A 13,261-nucleotide genomic window follows, 5' to 3' on the forward strand; every position below is an offset into this window, starting at 1 on the left:
ATCGCCAAGTCCTCAGCCTCCATTGTAGAGATTGAAACAGAATCTTGCTTACAGGATTTACATATGAATGGTGAGCTGATAAAAAGAAAAACAACCTGATGTTGATTTCCATACATCTCTATCAGCACCCCAGTCACTGTCCGTATAAATAATAAATTTAGGGTTATTATTATTATTCTTAGATTCGATTCCTGCCTTCTCTAAGCCTATGGCTTAAAGAACGCAAACTGTTACGGATCGCATGGCTTTGACCTATACTGGATCCGTGAGCCCGAATTTTCGAAGAGTTTTGAGATAGGAGAGCATTTTTACACTCATTTAATCCCGCGGATCTAGAGAAAAAACTTCTCATAGAAGACAAATTTTGAAACCACCATCAAATTCCTGACACTTCAATCCTCTGCCTCCGTTATATTAGTCAATTAAAGTTAGTTTTAATTAGTAAATCATTAAATACAAATTAGGTTAATATTTTTTTGGCTCTGAAAGCTATCGCCCGGGGAGTTACCGGACGCGGGAAGGCTGCCGGCGGTGGGGGAAGGAAGCGTGGGGGAAAAAAGCTTAAAAGAATAACACGAGAGACAGAGATCCGCGAGGTGGACTGAGGTCGTTACGGACCAAGCGGCTTGCCAAAGTTCAGATTTTCGGGAAACGGAAAATGAAAGTCTATTCAACTAATTTTGACTATACCAAAATGTGTTTTCTCACGACACCGAAATATCACGTCACGTTCAGGGCCGGCGGATAATGTGGGTATGATGGGTAGAAGTACCCACCCGGGAAATTCCGGGTGGGTATTTTACCCACCCGGAATTGATGTCATCAAAGTCGGTACTATGGGGATAGAGCCACGGCCATTGTCACAGAATAGCTAGGTTTCCACAATTTTCCAGGGACTACGTATTTTTCCTATCCCCTCCTTGATTAAGTTAATTCATTCAGTATAAAAACTGCAGAAGTAAATTTGTAAAATAGGTTATTAAATATTAGTTTTTAATTCTAATGAGACAAGCGTGAATAGTAAAATGCAGTCTTCCCAAAAGGGCAAATCACAACTTAAGCATAGACCTTTGACAAGTCTTTTCATTTCCTTCGCGTCCATCCCCTTTCTATTTCTGAAAATACGGTAAAGACTGACTTCTATCGGGAAGTGATGCGGAAGTTAAATACAACACTATCTTTATCTCATGCTTTAAATATCGGTGCTGTTGAAAACTATGCACGCGGCACTGCCCCGATTGAAATAGATTAAAGTAAATCATCAAAATCAAAATTTAAAAATACATAAAATGACAAAAGCATAATTTTCATAAGTGTATTTAAACGTTAATGTTTGTCATCATTAGTCTCTTTGTATCAAACATTTATATAAAATAGTTATTAGCTACCTCCCGTTGTGAAGTAGGAATTATAAGTGCATATGCATACACTATAAATTTTAGAAGGTAAACGATACTAAATGTATATTACATATATGATATTGAGTTGATTATTTGGTTAGAAGTGGGCTCTAATGTAAGTGTTCAAAAAATAAATAACTGATTCTCCCTAAACTGCTTATTTGACACCAAAGCCATAAAGTCTCCATTTATTTTTTAAATAATTGTAATTTAAATAATCGTTGCCTAATTTTAAGGAACGAAGTCTTCTACCACAAATTAGGGTAGTAAAAGTACCCACAGTTGTCAGTACTACGTTTCATAACGTTGTCTCTACCTTTCTATATAATTGAGTTTAAATATTAGTACTCAGATCCTTCAAACATCGTTACACGTAGCCATATGAATTTTAATAGCTACATGAAATCACGCGTCAAAATATTTGGAAAAATTGTTGAATCAGTTCATTTCCGAAAATGCAAAGCGCAGTACAGTTTTTGCATTGCGCAATTAATACTATGTAATAATAAATTTGAATAATACTAAATTTTTGTAGTTTTTACCTCTATCAATTTCTCTTAATTAGTATTATATAGGCCTATCTTTTTATGTAGGATAACCCAATAAATCCGCCCCCCCCCCTTCTTCTGACTACCCACCCGAGATTAACACGATCCGCCGGCCCTGGTCACGTTAAAAGAAAACTTATTTATATAGATTTCATTCAACTGTTATTTATAACATTTACATCGATCGAATGACACGTAAACGTATCGTAGCCCCAATTTTACAAAGTGACAAATATTATACAAAAACCAGTTCTGCGAACTGAAAAAACGGTGTTAATTCTTTTAAATAGTACTGCTATCAAGGGACAGATATTAAAAATTTTATGGTACTGCTATGGAGGGACATATATTAAACTTATTACAGTAGTGCTATCAAGGGACAGATATTAAAATTATTATGCGAGACTTACTTTACAAAGCAACAATCTCAATTAAATAATAAGATTTTTTGATTATTTATCTAAGTATTTCTATGGAATTTTCTTATTTATTAGCCATAAATCAAAATCTTATTATTTATTTGAGATTGTTGCAATTCCGATTTACTACGAAGAATGCCATAAGAAAATCTTATGAGGGGAAAACTTATAACTGGCGAAAAGGTTTGATATCATAATCGACCCATGAACTTGGCTAAAGTCTTTGAGTTACCAGCCTTGCCTTGTATTTTTCCATCATTGTCCTTTTTAGTGGTATAGCCTCACTAATTTCTTATCCACCGGTTTCGGGACCGCGTCCATAACTCCCCGTTCTTGGAGGGTATTTACCTCTTCCTTCATTGCCTGTATCCAATCATCTTTCTCTTCAGATTCGATGGCTTCTTTATAGTTTCGTGGTATAGGAAATTCAGTCTTTTTCTCTGCATCAAAATCGGATAATGATGCTCAAGGGCGTATCCAGGATTTTATTTCAGGGGGGGGGGGGTTTGAGGGAAAATTTCAAGGAGGGGGGGGGGGTTTGAGGGAAAATTTCAAGGAGGGGGGTGCTGACGGAAGTTTCACTGATTTTTATTAGCCCCCCCCCTTAAATAGCCCTTGATGATGCTCCAAGGTTCTTTCTGGAAAAATCAAACCAATTCATATCCAACTGTATACCTCCTGGATTAACGTATCTATTTATGACGTCATTTCTCGATCGATTTGTACTTAATTCTGGGTCCATATAGTAAATATCTCGATTGCAATCTGTCTTCCTAGTAATCCCAAATTGCCTTATTCGAATTACGCCTTTCCAACCAGGAGGGACAATTATTAGGAACTTCTACTGGTTTTTCTTCAACCTTTAATTCTTTTACGGCTTGTGAATTTTCCTCTATTACATTCTCAACATCTTCTGTAACTGGCTGCTCTTGTTGTAGCAACTCATCATGATTTTCACTATCTATCTCGGGCCAATAAATATATTTATCTGGAAGACTACTCTTCAGCCTACTGAAGTCCAATGCCAGTTGACTTTCATCAAACAAGACGTGTTTGGTTTCCAATATTTGGTTTTCGTTACTATATCAAATACGGTAGCCTTTAGTGTTGACTGCATAGCCGACCAAAACTCCAATTCTGGACCTGTGCTGAAATTTATTTCTGCGCTTTTGCTTCATATGCCTAACACTGGGCTTACGTCTGGCCCAATACTGGAATGGAACACCTTCACTGAGACTTGAGTGTCTTACTCAGTTCTTAATATACGATGCAATCATAATAACCTCAGCCCACCAAGTAAATGGTAATTTGGTGTCTTCAATTAAAGCTCTTGCGGTATCAACTAAAGTTCTATTCAATATTTCAGCCATCCCATTCATCTGGGGAGAGTATATATTAGTTCTTTCATGCCTTATTCTATTTTGACTACAGTATTTAGAAAAAATACCCGGCACAAAACTCCATCCCATTGTCTGTACGAAATAACTTATAATTGTTTCACCTGTCTGCTTTTCAAGTAATTATCTATAATTATCAAAGCATTTAAGGGCATCATTCTTTTTGGCCATCGGGTAAATCATAGCACACGGACTGTGGTCATTAATAGACGAAACATAGTATCTTGCTCCCCCTAAGGAAGTCATAGGTGCCAGCCTCAATACGTCAGAATGGATTAAATCGAGAACTTCATGACTCTTAATAGATGAATGGGGTGGCTGAACTACGCTCTGCTACCATGATAGACGTATATTTTAGGTCAATTTCATTTCAGTGGCCAAGTCTTCTATGCCACAACTCTATTTGTGCTGTTGGATCAGTTGTATATCCCTCTTGACTGTTATGGTCTAAGTCTTCCTCTACAACTTTCGCATTTACTATGTAAAGATCATCATTAATTTCGCTTCAAATGCAAAATGCCTATTTGAATAATAAGCAGTAAAATTTGAATTCTTGAAACCCACTGCAAATCCTGCTTTATCCATACATCTCCCAGATATTAAGTTTCTGCGAATGTCTGGGGTATGAATGGAATCTTACAACTGGAAAACTGACTTTGTACCCTCATGATCTATTTCTATCCATAAACTACCTCTACCCACAGCTAACGTAGTAACGTGTGCCGCTGCGAAGAAAGCATGAAAACGCCCTTGTGTCTTATTACGTCCTCTAATACATGACTTCTTTTTTCCCTTTCCTACAATCTGAGGCTTTGTGCCCTTGTTTATCACAACTAAAACATTTTCCATTGAACGATCCAGCAGACATTTTCCAAGAACCTTTTCGCTGCTCCTCAGCCTTAGCGCTTGTGCTTCGTTTCTGTATATTTGCCTGGGTGGAAAAAGCTACTCCCTCAGATTTATCATTAAAAAGCTCACTCTGAACTTGCCGCCCATATTTTGAAATTCACATATTCTTAATAGTTTCAGGCATAAAATCATTATCATTCAACTGATAAATCTGTAAAACGAGTGGCAGATACGACTCGTGGACTAACCCGATCAACTGATAAGCAAACCTCATCCTCATCTATCCTTTTCCCAGCACTCTCTAATTTCCACTTCGCTGAGTTAAATATGCCTATGAATGAGTGCATGGTTTCACCCTCTTGATAGCTTATAAAATGAAATTCTTTCCTCAAGATTGCAATTCTTGAACGCAATTTTGGTTGAAAAACGTTCATCAAAACTTCCCATAGCTCAGTAGCTGTTGAAGTTCCCTCTACCAAATGCCTTGAGCATATCTTCACTGACCCTTAGGGCAATTAGCGAATAAGCCTTTTACTGCTTTAGCTTGTACTTTAATTTATCATCTTCTGATTCCTCCTTACCTGGAGGTTTTTCTGTTTTATTAACATCTTCCTATTATGTTATTTAAATAAACTAACGATTTAAATAAATAAGTACTTTTTATTAGTTAAAACATACGATCATGATTATTATGTTGTAGCTATCATAGCTACAGCATAATAATCTAAGTGTTAGTTCTTAGAAGGTCATGTCACCTGCAGCGCCCCTGGTGGATTAATCTAACATAATAATGTAAACAATGTATAACATTATTACAAGCTTTTTTTAATTTGGCGTATAAGGTCTTTTTGGTTTCAGTATTCTGCCTCGGGAGGATCTGATGTTCTCTTCTAAGTCCATAGTTCTCATTGCGGTAACTGCAAATGGTGGTGGTGGTAGTTTTCTACTTCCCTTTTTTGGTGACTGAGTTTCACTAGTTGGTCCAATTGGGGATGATAAACTTGGAAGCTGTTCTGGGAATGGTGTTATTGGTCTCCCCGGAGGTGGAAGTGTATGATCCATTTTATTGGGTTGTTGTATTCGATAATGAAGATGGAATTCTTGTTCACTAGGTGTACGTGAGACATCTTTTTCTGATCTTGTTGGGGAATGATCTGGTGTGTGAAATGTTTCTTGATCGTGGAACTGAACTTCTTGATTCAATATTAGCTCTTCATTGTCTTGATGTATTTTTTCTTGATCGTGGAGCTGGACTTCTTGATTTACTATTAGTTCTTCATTATCTTGATGTATTCTCCTCTCCCGTAGTATTATCTTTCTCTCATCTTGAGTTGTTGGATATATATAAATCTTAGCACCAGCGTCTTCCTCTAGCTCTGATCCTCTCAAGATCCTTTGTAGATGTGTTCTGTCTCATGTTGAGGTCCTGTGCTTGGTTATAGTAATTGGTTATTGGATCTTCTCTCCCGTTGTCTGCTCTTCTATATTGTACTAACTTCGGTGCCTGTCTTGGACCACTTGAGGTGAACCCTTGTTCTCCGGGAGATTTGATTTCGTTCTGTTCTGATAATGTAAGAGTCCGGATTGTTATCAATGTCAATTATCTTGGCAGGAAGCCAAGTTCGCGTAGCCGAATAGTACCAAACTTGTTAATTTTTGAAGAGCCTTCTTAATCGTTTTTGTGGTCTCCGATTAGACTGGTTGATCATAGTTTGATGTCGCTGTTGTAGTGTTGTTTTAATGTAATTTGTGGGGTAATGTGGTTTCAATACTGCATCATTTGTTGTAAGTGGGGTTCTAATATTTCTTCCCATTAGCATATCTGTTGGGCTTGGTAATGGTGGCTGGGTCGTAGTGCGATACTCCATGAGGGCATAGTTTAAATATCTCCTTTCTTTTTCAGCCTTACTCATCAGGTGTTTTAGGGTCTGAACCGTTCGTTCTGATAGCCCATTACTCTGTGGAAAGTATGGACTTGAGGTGAAGTGTTTAATACCTCATTTCTTCAGGAAAGTTTCAAACATGTAGGAGCTATAAGATGGTCCATTATCTGATATTATGCGTTGAGGCACACCATATGTCTTGTAAAATGTGGTACCATGAATCTCATTATGGCTTCCGCATTTGTACTTGTTAATTCCTGACCCTCCACATACTTGGAGTAGTAGTCCACCAGTAGTATTACACTCTTCGAATTGTACTTAAATATATCTGTTCCCACGTTATGCCACGGTAAAGGTGGTATGTCATGAGGGTGTAACGGTGTAGGTATATTTGCTCGACTTCTTTGGCAACAAATAGGACAGGTCAGAATGAAATTGGTTATGTCCTTTGTCGTGTTGGGCCAATATACATTTTGGCGTGCTTTTGCCAGACATGCCGTGACTCCCTGATGAACCCCATGAATTTGAGACATCGTATTATTTCTTAATTCTGTGGGTACTATCAGACGGTTTCCACGATATGGAAGGCCATTGCTTTCGTGCAATTCCTCCTGTAGTGACCAGTACGGCTGAAGTTCTTTGGATGCAATATTATTGTGATGTTGAGGCCATCCTTCTGATATGTACTGTTTCAGTAACTGTAGTGTTTGGTCCCGTAGTGTAGCTCCTTTGAATGTTTACTCTCGTTCTTCTGACATATTAGTAAGACTGTACACTGTAACATGAGGACCCTCTAGGTGATTGGTGTTAATAGTTTCGTCGGGTACAGGTGCCCGTGATAAGGTATCAGCTATATGAAGCAGGGATCCTGGAACGTATACCAATGTCGGATTGTATCATGCCAATTCCAAGGAGAGTCTTTGAAGTCTTGGTGATAGCAAAGCTTATGGTTTCTTTGTGACGGCAAATAGTGGCTTATGGTAAGTCTGTATTGTTACTGGTGAAGCTGCAATATAATACTAAAAAACCTAATTACAGGCGTCGACAACTGCCAGTAATTCCTTTTCTATCTGTGCTGTTAAGTCGGTGTCTAGGTTCTAGATGCATATTCTATTGGTTGATTGTTTTGTAGCAAGACTGATATCCTATGCCGGGTTGGCTCGCATCCACAGAGATGACTGTTGGCTTATTTGGATCGAAGAAAGTGAGTACCGGAGCTCTGGTAATTACATCTTTGAGGTGATCAAATTCCTTTTCGTAATTGGCATCCCATCGGAAATCGGCCGTGCTTTTTATTAGTTGGCGGAGTACTGCCGTAATCTCGGAATAGTCTGGAATGAATCTTGATAAGAAATTCACCATACCTAGGATACGTCGTAAGTCTGATTTATCTTTTGGTAGCGCCATTTCCTGTGCAGTTTTAATCTTTTCTGGGTTTGTCTGAATACCTTGTGGAGAGATTATGTAACGAAGGTAGGATATCTTTGGGACCGCCAGTTGAATCTTTCCAGTACTAAATTTAAATCCGACTTTTCGAGCTTGTTCTAGGACTGCTTTTAGGAGTGTCATGTACACAGAAAAAAAGGTGTTTAGATACTAAATACTTTCTTAAACACCAAAATGCAACAGAATATTTATCATGTTTAAAAAACGATCATGTTTAGGCGACATCATGCGTTTAGAAAATATACGTGTTATTTGATTCTCATATTTATCGTTGAAACGTGTTTAGATAGAATACGTTTAGAGATTAAACATATTAAATGCTTTTGGCGCTTACAAAGAAAACACGTCTAAAGATTTTTAAGGTTAGTTTCTAAAGATGTTCAAGGTTCGGGTGTTGTGGTTTAAAACATGCGTTAATTTGCCGTATACGCCACTCTTTGAGTAGCCGTACATTTGAGTTGTTTAATTACGATCTAAAATAACATTAATATTAATTTGCTACGAATTAATGAAACCCACTGCCTATACTGTCGATTTCATTTCTTTAACTGCCTGATTATCTTTTACCGATATTTATTTAAATTATATTTGTGTTAATACGGCCTTAAATCACATCAAAAGTAATGCTATTTTATTAATTTATAGTAGTTCATGTTCAATTATTGATGTATATACATTAGTGTTATTTAATTAGTCTTAATTACCAATAATTATGGGATGATATAAGAACCCGGTCCATATAGTAGTTAACACTTAATATAACGGTGGTTGACAAATATTATTTTGTTTAGAAAAATAGAAAACGAAATTAAACGAAATATATAGACAACGCGAAATATACATTAAACGTGTAATGCAATATACACTTATTAAACATCAGTGTTTAGCATTATGTTTAAAAACCACGAAGTTTAATTTCTAAACATGACCTCTTATACCAGCTGTTCCGGTTTGGAACACTACCGGAAAGATCTTGGAAGATTGTTTGAGAAACTCGTTTTATTTAAGCAGATGTGTTTAAGGAAACAACACCAACTCTTACCCATGTTTAGCTTTCAAACATGTTTAGATGTTAAAAACCTAAACACCTTTTTTTCTGTGTATGGATTAGGAAATCATCGGTACACAGAAAAAAAGGTGTTTAGATACTAAATACTTTCTTAAACACCAAAATGCAACAGAATATTTATCATGTTTAAAAAACGATCATGTTTAGGCGACATCATGCGTTTAGAAAATATACGTGTTATTTGATTCTCATATTTATCGTTGAAACGTGTTTAGATAGAATACGTTTAGAGATTAAACATATTAAATGCTTTTGGATCTTACAAAGAAAACACGTCTAAAGATTTTTAAGGTTAGTTTCTAATGATGTTCAAGGTTCGGGTGTTGTGGTTTAAAACATGCGTTAATTTGCCGTATACGCCACTCTTTGAGTAGCCGTACATTTGAGTTGTTTAATTACGATCTAAAATAACATTAATATTAATTTGCTACGAATTAATGAAACCCACTGCCTATACTGTCGATTTCATTTCTTTAACTGCCTGATTATCTTTTAGCGATATTTATTTAAATTATATTTGTGTTAATACGGCCTTAAATCACATCAAAAGTAATGCTATTTTATTAATTTATAGTAGTTCATGTTCAATTATTGATGTATATACATTAGTGTTATTTAATTAGTCTTAATTACCAATAACTTAAAATTATGGGATGATATAAGAACCCGGTCCATATAGTAGTTAACACTTAATATAACGGTGGTTGACAAATATTATTTTTTTTAGAAAAATAGAAAACGAAATTAAACGAAATATATAGACAACGCGAAATATACATTAAACGTGTAATGCAATATACACTTATTAAACATCAGTGTTTAGCATTATGTTTAAAAACCACGAAGTTTAATTTCTAAACATGACCTCTTATACCAGCTGTTCCGGTTTGGAACACTACCGGAAAGATCTTGGAAGATTGTTTGAGAAACTCGTTTTATTTAAGCAGATGTGGTTAAGGAAACAACACCAACTCTTACCGATGTTTAGCTTTCAAACATGTTTAGATGTTAAAAACCTAAACACCTTTTTTTCTGTGTAGATATCTGGTTTTTTGGGATGTGACCAAAAATGGTATTCATTGTGCGTTGGAAAATTTCAGATGCCGTAGCTATGCCGTAGGGTAAACGTGTGAATCTATATCTTCCAAATGGGGTGTAAAAGGTACAGTAGTAAGAGCTCGGTTCGTCCAGTTCAATTTGTCAGAATGCACTTTGTGCATCTAGTAGAGTAAATATTTTGGCATCATACAAATTTGCGAATATTCCTTGTGAAGTGGGCATCTGATAATATTCCCTTAATTGGCTCGCATTTAACACTCTTGGGTCTAAACACACTCTTACTTCTCCATTTGGTTTAGTAGCCACCACTATGGGGTGTACCCAGTCTGTTGGTTCTGTAGAAGCACTAATAATAATTATTTAACACGGATAAGCCTATTCGGTTCGTAAAGGTGGGCATTAGGCCCAAAAGGACGGGTACGTAAAAGAGAGCACGTTAGGCTCAATAAGCTTATTCGCATATCTTAACTTCCACATTGAAAATAATGGTTCCGGTCCTGCTCGCGTAACTTTCGGGTTTAGCGGCAAATTGAAAATTATTCAGTTGTCTAGGGGAATTTTTAAATACTTAATGAAAACAAGGAGTAAACCAGATTTAATAGAATAACATGGAATAACTGACATTTTAAATTAATTGATCTTAATGCAATGATTTTCTTTAAACGAATAGGGGACCTTAATTTTAACCACATTTAGTGGTGTGTGCACACTTAAACATTAGGGGGAAATATATTAACGCTTTATGAGCATTACCAAGGCTAAGCGCAATGGATCCGTTCGAAGGTTACATTCACGGCAGCAAGGCCAACCAATCGGAGATTGAGTTTCGTAAGTTTTATAATACTTATATTATCCGAGTGAAGCTCTATAGTGGCGGAGATCCATTCTTCCAACGTTCGAGTTGTGGTTGCTGATGGTGTCCATGCTTGGGGTCCATGCTTGGGGTCGGCGTCCGATTCTCGCTGGTACGGCACTCACTTGGGACGACCGCGGTAATTTTCTTTTTCTTTTTAAGAATTAAACATTTGAAGCGAACGACTTTTACGCGACGCTCATTAATTACCGATGTCTCGCATCTTTAAATCGCGGTTCGACACTGACAAAGCTCTGAGAGATTTTTGCCTTCACCTTCCTCAGGACTGGTCACTCCGATCTACCGTTTCTCCGTAGAGTCCGAAAGATAGCCGTTCATGAAAATCGTCATCCCTACGTCATTGGGTTTTTCTTCAAAAATCCCAAATACACATTCCACAAAACTCGCGCACACCAATATCCGTTTTACAAAATACAGTTAATTTTGGAAAAGTTTTTATATACTAATGTATGGTATAAAAGAGGCTTGGCAACCTCGTTATTTTCGGTTTCTTAAATAAATAAAAAAGGAAATGATGGGAATCATGTTTACAACTGAAGGGATTAGGGGAATAACCCGCCAATCTCGAAATGGAAAGCGAGTGAATATTGTTTGGACCGAATCGTTTAGGAAAGGCTCTGGCCAGGGGGTCCCTCCTCTTATTTAATATTTTAATTGAAAGGGGTTATGTGATTAAATTTGGTATTTAGCGTATATGCCTTACATTTTTCGTTACAGTTCAATCACGGGTACAATGACACCAAGTTTTTCCATTATTGTCAATTCCATCTTTAAATTCGGTTTAAGTTTTTGTGGAATATAATGGGGGGGGGGGGTGATATATGTGTAACTGCGCCTGGTTTGAGTCGCAACGTATGTTTCCCAGGTAACGTTCCCATTGAATCAAAGCAGTCGTTGTACTCGTGTAGTAAGTCTTCCGGTGTTTGGCCAAATCTGGAAGGTGACGACAGTCGTGCATCTCTAAGGTTCAATAGAACTTGTGGAAACGACACTCCATCTGATGTAGGTTTCTGAACTAACTGTACCACATCCAATGTATAATGTGGTTTGTCTTGGTTCACTGTACTATGTGGTAAGCGTACAATTAGGCTTAGTTGTAAAGCCGCTGTACCACCTATTATGGGTATATTGTCCTGCCGTATGATGTGGAACAAAGTCGGAAATGTAGCGACTGTTGATGAACAGGGCAACATAGCTCTCCCGATAACATCAATCCTGTGACCGGAATAAGCTTTAATAGCATCTCTCGTTTATGGTAGTTGTTGGTCGGGCGATATAGTCCGGAATAGAAACTCCGGTAACACATTGACTTGGGCCCCTGTATCTATCTTGAAAATTATAGCTTGACCTGCCACATATAATCTAGCTGTCCATGGATCATCTGGTACCTGTTCTTGCCACGGAGTAAGCGAATGGATTTTGTGTACCGGGAGGCTATATAGGTGTAGGAAAGGATCTCTCTCATGGTTAGTAAGCCCGCCATAATCAGTTTCATTTGGTAGCTGAGTCAAATGGTCCACTGGATGGTACACTCTGTTTAAAAAGTCTTCGACAGGTGAAATATTTGCCCTCTTTTTAATTCTGTTAGAAAACTATAATAGATAGATCGATGAAACCAATTGCAACTATTATTTATTTTCCAATATCTTTCGTTCTTTATCGGTTTCGTCTGCCAAAAATTAATAGTTTAGGCGGGTACCGTCAAAACTCATTTTTGACAACTTTTTAAATATTGGTTCTACGGCACAATGGTTGATTCATATTTAGAAAGTGGAAAAAGTATCCCTCTACAACCAACGGTTGAGAAGTTATCGCGTTTACAAACTTTCGTCGAAACTAGGAAACACCTAAAATGCATCCAGCGATTATTAATAACGCAGCTTCGACAGCTTCCAATGGCAATAACTGTGGCAATAATAGAGTCCTGAAGAGATCCCCACTCGCACCCATCAGCCAGAGTCTGTAACTTCAATAAAAAGTCATCAAAAGGTTGTTGCGGCGCCTGCGTTGTACTCAAAAGCTTGTATCGTGTGTATGCGACATTGGGGTATGGTTTATAGTGAGAATCAAAAGCGGCAAAGATCTCGCCTAAGGTCCTGTCTGCTGGTGCACTTTGAAATTGGAGAGTTCTGTATAACTTCAAACTATCATCGCCCACCACGTGTAAGAAAATATCACGTAATTGTGGAGCATCTGCCTCCCCCGTCAATTTCGCCGCTGCCGCAAAAATATTATACTTTTCTTTATATAACTGCCATGATTCCACCGGATTCGAGCCAGGAACAAATTCCGTCGGATACTTGATATGAGCCATGAG

Source organism: Leiobunum rupestre, chromosome 6 (genome assembly GCF_980474605.1).
Source record: "Leiobunum rupestre chromosome 6, qqLeiRupe1.1.hap1, whole genome shotgun sequence".
In the NCBI taxonomy this organism is placed as follows: domain Eukaryota; kingdom Metazoa; phylum Arthropoda; class Arachnida; order Opiliones; family Sclerosomatidae; genus Leiobunum; species Leiobunum rupestre.